At 39.1% G+C, this 10,127-nt stretch overlaps 1 pseudogene; it reads right to left on the reverse strand.

Moving 5' to 3' along the window:
- Window positions 1-298: 298 nt before the first annotated feature.
- On the reverse strand, window positions 299-1,551 carry LOC148421393 (GTP-binding protein Rhes pseudogene; annotated as a pseudogene).
- Window positions 1,552-10,127: the final 8,576 nt, after the last annotated feature.

Consider the following 10,127-nt stretch of genomic DNA (forward strand, 5'->3'; position numbering starts at 1 on the left):
AATGACTTGATTCAAAAATATATATTATCAATAAAAATAAATACATATATATCAACTATATAATTATATAATAAATTAAATATATTTAAAAAATCTTAAACAAGGAAAGTTAAATATTAGTAAAAAATATTAGGATTATAAAAGCACTTTTCTCTAAACTTCATGATTCAAGATTTTCAAAACAAAAACATCCAATTTCTATTATATGGATAGTACATCTGTTGTGTCTATTATTTTTACAGAATTGTTAAAAAGTGTCTATGTATGCATGTTGTGATTTGAAAAAAGAGAAAACAGGTTTGTTGAGTTTTGAATGAAATCGTTTTTCATCAGACAGTGACTCAAAACACCACAACATATGCATTTTTATGCTTTCATGACACATTTTTAAACGCATAATACATTAGTTTCAATACCCAAAACAGCACAATAATGCAGTGTGAGATTAAAAAAAAAAACATCCATACAAAACAACTTCATTTCAGGAACAAACTTAAAAAATAAGCAGTGTATTTACAGTTAAAATGTGCTTTTTTTTGAAACACGTTACCAAAAAATGAATGGCTTTTATCCACAATTACAAAACTGTACGGTAACAAAACACTACTGTAAGTCAGAAGAATTAAGAAAGCATTTGAAGTGTTACATTGATCTAAAGAGCAGCAAGTATGCACCGACCAGCACAACATCAAGGGAGGAATTATGAATGTTTTGTTTTTGTTGTCCTGATGAGTCACTTGTCGGGTGTCCTTCACTTGAGGCTCAAGAAACCTTGGAGGAGCGCTTTCCCCACTCCAACGTGTCCTCATTCGTCCCTGCCATTAGGACAAGATGCAGCTGTTGGTCTTGTTCATGGGGGGCCTGAGGCGGGCGTTTTTGGGGAAGGTCTCCCTGCGTCGACGCAGAGCCGGGCTGAGGCGGCTTGGCAGGTTGGCCTGCTGCAGAAGTTCCTTGAACACCTCCACCACGTTGGCGTTGTCTTTGGCCGAAGCCTCCAGGTAGCTGTTGTTCCAGTCCATCTCCACGGTGGACAGCACGTCGTCTCCGCACACCCGCCTCTCGCAAGCGCGGTCCGTCTTGTTGCCCACCACCACGATCGGCGTGAACTTGTCCTCCTTGATCTCCAGGATCTCCTCCCGCAGGCTCTTGACCACCTCCAGCGACTCCGGGTCATCCACGGCGTAGACCAGTGCAAATGCGTCGCTGTTCTGGATGGAGAGCTTGCGCATGGCCGGGAAGGAGTAGCTGCCGCTGGTGTCCAGGATCTCCACGGTGATCTTCACGCCGCCGATGTCATACTCCCGGCTGTGGAGCTCCTCCACCGTGCGTCGGTGTTTGGCCTCGAAGGTGTCCTGCAGGAAGCGGCGGATCAGGGCTGTCTTGCCCACACCGGCCGCCCCCAGGAAAACCAGACGCACCTGAGTCTTCTCCTTCACCTCCAGTGACATGTCGGACGCCTGACTGGAAAGGACGGGACGAAAAGACGGCTGTCTCCCGGTAAGTCAACTTCTCTTTACTCGAAGTGTGTGTAACTGTAGCTCGTGTAAAGATACGCGCCTCTCTTTTATGCTTGTTTTGGAGAGAGAGCGAACACGCCTCCCCGCGCTCGCACACCAAAGCCTGCTGGAAGGCGACCAATCAAGGCCAAGCATGCAAATGAGGAGCTTGAAAGGTATTGTGCAAAGAGGCAAGAAAAGAAAAGATGCCATTCTCTAATTCTGAATTTCGCAACCTTCATTCCTTCATCCTTTGGTAACACAAGTGACTCGACATTTTTTTGCAAGCGACAAACTGTAGATATTAGTTCAGAGTTTGCAATTGCACAGTTAGTATAAAGTGACCCAATAACTCCTGGATGTATTAAAAAACGTATTAAATGTCACCATTATAAAATATACTGGAGTACAGTATTTCCAAACAGTTACCAAAACACTCCAAAACTAACCTTAATACACCGAAATGTACTCTAATTCTCCATTATAAATACAAAGTGATCTGCAAGCTACTTGAAAACTCGCCGTTACAGAAATACTCTTGAATCTTACTAATTACTCCCTAAAAGTAATGTAAATTCCTTGGATGATGTCTAATACTCCCTAAAATTTACCTTAATATGCAAAACTCTCAAAAGCAATCAATAACAATGACCTAAATATTCCCAAATGTTCTGAAATACTCCCATAATTAAATACTCGGAAAGCTACAAAAAAAAAAAAAACACTTTAATCAACTGTAATACTCCCCATGGATTGACTTCAACTTTACGTTGACATTCACTACGTCACCGTAACGACACAGAGAACACAAAACAGAAAACGGAAATGCAACGTGATCCGACAAAATAAAAGCATGCATTTCAAAATAAGATAATAAGAAAAGAATTCTTAACAGTTATTAACTAATATTACTCAGTTATTTGATGAATACAGGACTGTATAATGTACTTTCTTGCTTTTTTCATTTTTTTTCCGTTTTTGCGCATTTTTAAAATTTTTTGTTTTGAAATATTTTAAATTTTTCCTGGAAAAACCCACCAAGTACTGAGACCGCGATATCTGAGTCCGCGAAGTAGGAGGATTCTGTACACTTATATATTCTGAAATACTCCCAATAATAATCTCAATGCTTCTAGGTGTACTCTAATAGTCCCTAAAAATACATAATAAATAAGTTACCAAAAAACATCACAATTGACCGAAATACTCCATAAATGTTACCTCAAATACTTAGAAAGCAGTTATAAATGACAACTGACATCCAGAGATTAAATATCTAGTACTGCATGATAATGCCTCCCAGTGGACCTAATTGCCAATTGCACTCTAGCGCCACCTGCATTCACATAGATGTAGTTTGACCAACATATGATGGCTTATTACATTTGCAATATTACTGTTTTCAGTTTCAAAATTTCGACCCACTCGCTTTTGTTTTTTAATGTTGCATCCAAGGTGGAACTTGGAGCGCTTAGCAATTTCCTTTTAGGTGTAAAACGTTGGAGAACGTCTAACTGTAAAGTAACAATGACCTCATATTGAAAAATGGTCTTAGTCAGTGTAAAATCTGCTTGTTGAGTGTTTCCTGTTCAATACACTAAACTCTTGTTCTGTGGTAACAAAGGTAACAGGTGGATATGTAGGCTAATTAGACCGTTTTTCCGTCTGGTTGAAAAAGCATTTCATTGTTCCAGTTTGTCGAAACACGTCACTGTCTCAGATAAATGAACAAGGATATGCAATATGCAGTCAGGAGTTAATGAGTTTTGGATTCATTAAGTATAAGTGGAAAATTTTATGGGAAACACCTGGATAAAAAGCACAGTCATGTGCTGCAGGCAAAATTTTTTTTAGAGTCATTGTCGAATGATATATTTGACAAACTTTTTTTTTTAAGTGGGGCTAGGTCAGTCTCACAATTTGGGTCAATTCCAATTTAAAAAAAAAATAGTGTGGTGAATTTCTTGCTTGTCGTGGTTCTGGCCCATTTGCGAAGTCTGCCGCCAAGCAATGCCGGTTGGTGGTGAAATTGAAGCTCTCTCGGGCCCAGGCATCTTGGTTGGGAAAAATTTACGTGGCTCTTTAAACCCTCTTATCTCCCCCTTTACTACTCAAATTACATGTCTTAGTCCACCTCCGCCAAATGTGGCGCCTGAATATTGGTCAAGTGGTCAGGGGTCCAGTAACCCCCGCGGATACCTCACGGGAAGAATGCCTTTGTTCTCCATTATCTGACTTACAAGTTACACATACAAAAACTACTACAATGAGACTTTAGCCACATACTAAAAAACTGAATAAGGGTAAATGAATATCCCAAAATCCACTTCATTATAATGCCCACCTCTGATTTTAAGGGAAATTTTACATCCATCCAAGTTGCGCCTGCTACATGAGCTAGCTTAGCGCTAAGTGGTGTCACTGAGAGGCCAATAGCGGAATACAAGTGATGACATACTCCCTCAATGGCCCACAATTTAATATAATGCTCATTAGTTGAATCAAACCTGCAAAAAATCCCTCCCTGATGACTATGACAAATTTGAGTCGAATGGGAAAATTCCGATTCGGCGTTTGTTTCCAACAGCCAATTTGCTACTCAATATTTTCCATTTCTACTGGCCCGCCCAGTCCCTTGCAGATAATGAGTCGACTCACCGACTTATCGTCCCTAATGTATTGTACTTTTTGTTGTTGTTCTGTGGTTTCTCGGCTGCTAGCGAACTAGCTTAATGGCATTTTACTGCTACCGATTGATGTCCTTCCACCCAAGGAAGTGTGAATTGATAGCTGCTAGATATTGTCAATTGTGCGGCTGCCATCCACATCTGCTACTTCCTCTTAATTAGACAGGACGCTCCCAGTAGTTTTTCCTGTGTTATTGTCATTACCAAGCTCTGTTGCATGTGTCCTGAGTTGGGAACGCTGCAGAGAGCACGTTCTGGATCATTTAGCGCTGGCGTGGTTGCACTTCAGTCCCCTCCCAACGTCCTTGCTGCTTAATTAGCTGTGATTTATCATTACTAAATAGCGCAATAACAAACTGACATTGTTCCTGGGCACTTAGCCTGTCTTTGTGACGCTTCAAGATTTCCTCGGAGACAGTCATCTTCACTGCCCTGTTAGGCGTCACAACCATGTGGAACCAAAACAAGCCCCGAGAAACGAGGTGGAGCCTCTCTCCGATGTCCTCGCCCTGTTCCATAAACATGCATTGCAGATGTGCCTTGAGATAAGTGCGACAGTGTATGTTTTTATATGTCTGTCTTGCGAATGACAGGATGACCTTGCCTTACCTCATCTTCCTCCCACTGGCTGACATACTTGCTTTTTTAGACACCTGTAAACACAAACATGCTAACTTTGGACTATGGATGTGCTGAAAGCCAAGAATTGTATTTACCTCTCACACAGTACCAACACCCGCCAAAGAGCTTTTGCAAATAACTTACATGGACGAATTACCGTATTTTCTGCACGATAAGGCGCAGCTAAAATCCTTAAATTTTCTCAAAGGTTGACAATGCGCCTTATAATCCAGTGCACCTTATACAGCGCATAAACCGAGAGTTGTTGTTTTTTGGGGATGAAAAAAATAACTTAATCGCCATGTAAATTCTTCAATTTTTACCTCTACATGTCAGTTAGAAATGTATTTTTTTACAATTAAAATTTTTATAACACCCTTTTGGAAAATTTGATATGCTATATGCACTCCAATTTTTAAGCAATTTAGATCGAGACGAGGCGCAACCATGAGTTTTTGTAAAAGAAAGTCTGATTTTATGAAATAAATCCACAAACCTTTTCAAAAAAATCAACAAAAGAATAAAACACAGTGTAAATACAGTAAAAAAAAAAATGTTACAAACGAATCAGAGTGCTTCGGTTTTGAGCATTCCACATTGTGCTTGATGACTCACAAGCACACCGTTATTTCTAATGACTCACTGGAACAAACGGGTAGAACACACATCTTTTGTTCATGTCATTTTGAGCATACGTACTTTTCCTGACAAAAATAATACAACTTCGACATTATCAAGGGCCCTTCATCGAGCGGAATGTTTCCTTGAGTCCCGGCCGTTTACCGCTTGTCCCACCTGGTCTCATTTCCCAGACCTTTTTGTGTTTTATGATGAGGCCGTCATGTCCCGCCAGCATAATGACCAGATGGCTCCATGTGCTGGACTGAAAGTAATGTTGTCAGCAATGCGCATACAGTACATGAAACGTCACACTCAATGCGATCAGCACAAGAAAGCAAAAAAAAAAGAGAGAGAGAGAGAGAGAGAGAGGTTTGTCTGACTTGGAAAGGCCATTTCTACTTGAATGCAACTCGGAAAGAATTTTTAAAATCGGACGAAGCATTCTGAAGAAATTGAGACTTGCATGGGAAAAAAAAAAATATTTTCGGGGAATGCTTTTGTACCATAGTGCCGAAAATATGATCAAAAAGCACTTGCAAATTCGGGTAAACTGGTATAGCTTCATTATTTCTCCATTTTTCTTTACTTCTTCCATTTTGTCTTGGAAACTCCCTTCTTTGACTGGCTAACAAGTTTCAGTTAAAAATATCCAACAAATTTTCTGGGCAGGACCATATTCTGAGCTGCAAAAAATAGTGTTGGCTTTCAAATGAAAATGTGACTTTAGCGCGGATGGAAGTTCATTGGAAGATTATTGGTGGGGAACACATTAGGTCATGCGCAAAGTTGTTGATGTTTTTTTTTTAAATTCCACAAAGATGGTCACTAGTACCACTACTGGGCTTTTTTTTGATGGGGGGGGGGCTTTTGGCTCTATTTTAGTTCGAGAACACAGCTGCAAACGCGAGGCTACTGTTTTGATCTGATACAATAAATACGTCTCTTTTGGAAAATAAATTCGAACCTAAGATTCAGTACTTATAGTGTCATTAATTACATGTTAATTCCCGACATAAGTCCGCAAGCTAATTAAACAGACGCTGTATGATTTATAGGGTGTTTATGAATGCGTTTTTTTAATAGAGCCAATTTGGAATGAATCCTCGTCAGGCCTTTTTAATCCCCTCTCCCTTTCAGTTTACAAAGCCTGTTTAACAGGTTGCTGTGTGTGTCAATGCTCCCGTCTCGTGTGTGTTTTTGTCTGTTCTTGCACATGTTCTTGCTTTTTAGATTTACTTAAATGACCTACTTTTGGCTTCCTACCAAAAAAAAGCTGTTTTTTTTTTTTTTATTTGCAAGCCCAGACTTGAGATCCAAGAGCAGTATGGTGGCAGTGAATTCGATGCAGCAGACAATAAAAAGACAATTTATCAAGGCTTCAAACTGCTTCATTCCATTGACGATTGAAGATTACTTTAAGATCTCAACATTCAACAGAAAAATACAGCCTAAATTGTTAAAGCGTCCCAAAAACTGCCTGAAGAAAAGCCTCACTAGCTTAATGCTATCTAGCATCCACGTGCGATGCGACAGAAAACCAAAAGGGGAAAAACTGTCATTGTTTGCCTTAATTACATTTTAATTTGTAGGGAACATGCCTTTTTCCGCTAAAATAGCAAGTGGAGAACTGCTACTCTTTAAAGCTTGTTATAAATTAGATAGCTTTTATTATACGAAATAAGATAAAACAAAAATAACGTGCATCTGTATCATAAAACAGGTAGAACAAGATGCATTGTCATTTCGCAGGCAATTGCAGTACCGATATACGCGAAATAATACTAAAATATGTGCAAAACCGTTGCCCAAATGAAAAATATTAACATTTCTCAATACATTTCTGACAAACAAGATATGAAAATAACATTTGTAAAGGCACGTGTGCCTCTTGGTGAAGCTCTTTGCATATCGGGAACATTATCTGTGACAATTGTAAACATTATTTAGTATCGACAGCATTTTTATTCATTTACATGTATGTACAGTTTCTTCCACTCCATCATCCAAAATATGTTCAGAATGTATGTCTATTCATTTATTAGTGGTTCATTATTATTGCCCTTGTTGTGCTTACTGTTTTTTTGTTTGTTTTTATTTTATTGCCTACTTTATTATTTGCTCTATTGCGGAATGTAGCCTGCTCGGGGAAATAAACAGAATAAGAATTCATTGTTTAGTATTGCTTGAATCTTGAATCGTATGTAAGTAATATATGAGTTTGTATACGTTGTTTCATATTTTATCTTTTGTTTTATTTTGTGGACATGCTGAAATTTGGTGTTGTGTTGAATACGGACCATTTGCTTTGTGTTCTGTATAAATATTTGTTCTCGGTTAGCGCATTTAATTCAAGTGCACGCACGTACGAGATGAGTGCATTAGGAGTCGCCTGTGAGGACGGAAAAAGGATAAACAAAAGACATGACTTAACGCTATTTCTGTCGTTTTTGACGTAGTTAGTAGTAAGGCGGCAGAAATGTTTATCACGGCTTCAACATGATTGGGACCTGCGATAGGGGAAAGCCACGTTTAATGCTTGCACAATCAGCAGATCTATGACTGTCAAATTCCATTTGTTAGATTTAGCAGCGGAGTGAAACGTTCCATTTAAATTCACAGCCGTGTGGATTTTGTACGTCACACGAGTTTGTAAAACGTGACAAGACTGCGTTCAATGAGGACTGGACGGTTGAATTTCCGTTGTTTGTTTTCCAACCTGCTGGCTTGGCTTTCAAAAACGGACTGCGTGGTAACGTCATGGCACTGCGCCTGTACAAAACCCGAAAGGAAGTGGATTGTTTTTTTGTTTTTTTTTTAGCTTTAATATAATTTTGGCGACATTTTAAATCGAGTTAAACAGTAGTAAATAAATCCCAGCAGTCTTTGAGCAGTCAGTCATTCACGCACCCAATTACACCTAAAGAAAATTTTAGCACAGTGAACCCCCGGGTTATGGCGTTCCTGGCTTAACTTTTTTTCAGGTTACGAAGTGGAAGTTTTTTCGTCCCCTCTTTATGGCACTTTTTCCTTTTTTTCGGCATCAACAAGTGTCATGACTGGCTGTGTTCATGTTGTTTTGCCTCCCTCCTCAGGCGTTTTTAGAAAATTGCTCTTATTTTGTGTTGGAGTCAAACTGCCTACGCTGCAACGCCTCACTTAGATTCTGGTCTGCTATTGGTCTATTTGCTGATATGCAAAAGACTTGACCTCTTGTGAGTGCATACAATATCATATTTATTGTGCATTTTAGTGCTTGATTCAAACTTTCATTCGTTAGCCATGGGTCCCAAGATTGCTAGTGATTGCTCGGGAAAAGTAAGAAGATAATCAAGAAATACGAAGAAGGCTAGGCTAGGTTAAGCTAGGCTACTGTCGCTAGGGATTATGGCCGTAAGTAGCTCAAATCAACGTCACTCAAAGGTAAATAAAATGTTTCCATTATGTATTTTTTATACATGATGTTATTTAATTGTATACATGTATATTATGTTCTAGTAGCATTTACAATATTTTGTTACAATTTTTAATATGTACTGTATATCCATTTTGATGTTTTTACCCGGGGTTTTATATGCATTAGCTAATTACCATAGGTTTCTATTGCCCGCCATATGATGATTTCGCTTAACTGAGAGAGAGCTGGATTTGAACCCGAGACTCTGAACTGTGAGGCGGACATGCCAACCACTGCTCTATTGAGCCGCCCCCTCTCTTTTCAGGAAACTAAAAAATGACTCGTTGACCCGTAAACGTTGCATCTTCAGAAGGATCAAGTCATTTTTACATTGACCAATGGATGGTCTCTTTATTGGAAATGATATTGAGTGGGGAAGGCGTCGAGGATGTGAAGTGTTTGCCTTCTGGTGGGATCATCTGCGCGCATACTCACACACACACACATGCTGTCATGTCACGTCAAGACGTCGCCACGTGATGAAGGTGTTCCGATCTGACACATGGCAAATATGAAACGTGTCTCCCCTGTTGCAAAAATCAAGCGTGATGTCTCAAGGAATTTGATCTGCTTCTCTTTATATACTGCAGAAGCACTCATGCAAACGCGAGTACGCTGAGAACCGGAACATTTGATTTTTTTTGTTTTTTGTTTTTGTTTTGTCTTGCGGTACATTCTGACCTCTTGACTGTCTGTGGTTTATAGCCCCAAGCGTTCAGTCCATCGCAAGACTTCAAATTGCACATTTGTCTCAAAGACAGCATCAAAATCAGATTGCCGATGCTCCGCTGAGTTGTAATAGGAATATTTGCCATTTGCCCCACTAACCCCACGCGACCTACTTTTTTGCTAAGGAGCCATTTTGGAATTGTTTAACTTTTTTTCAACACGCTATAATCAATCAAGCAATTGATCGCACTTTATTTAAAGCAGTGGTTCTTAACCTTTTTTCAGTGATGTTTCCCGTGTGAAATATCTTTTCAGCCAAGTACCCCTTAACCAGTGCAAAAAAAAAAAAAAAAAAGACTTAAACAATCATCAGTGTCTGATTTATTCAACTTTAGGCCTTTTCAAACTTAATGTTATTCATCCACAAATAATAATCAGCCTAAAGTGTCCCTTTTGGATCATAGAAGAAATCTGTTATCGAAAACAAATAACTTAATTATTAATACATATTCTCCCAAAAAAATTAATCACGATAAAATGTCAGACCTGTTCCATAAAATATGATAATCATAAATTAAT

The sequence above is a fragment of the Hippichthys cyanospilos genome, chromosome 7 (assembly GCF_059441005.1).
Source record: "Hippichthys cyanospilos isolate Australia breed blue-spotted pipefish chromosome 7, RoL_Hcya_1.0, whole genome shotgun sequence".
NCBI lineage: Eukaryota > Metazoa > Chordata > Actinopteri > Syngnathiformes > Syngnathidae > Hippichthys > Hippichthys cyanospilos.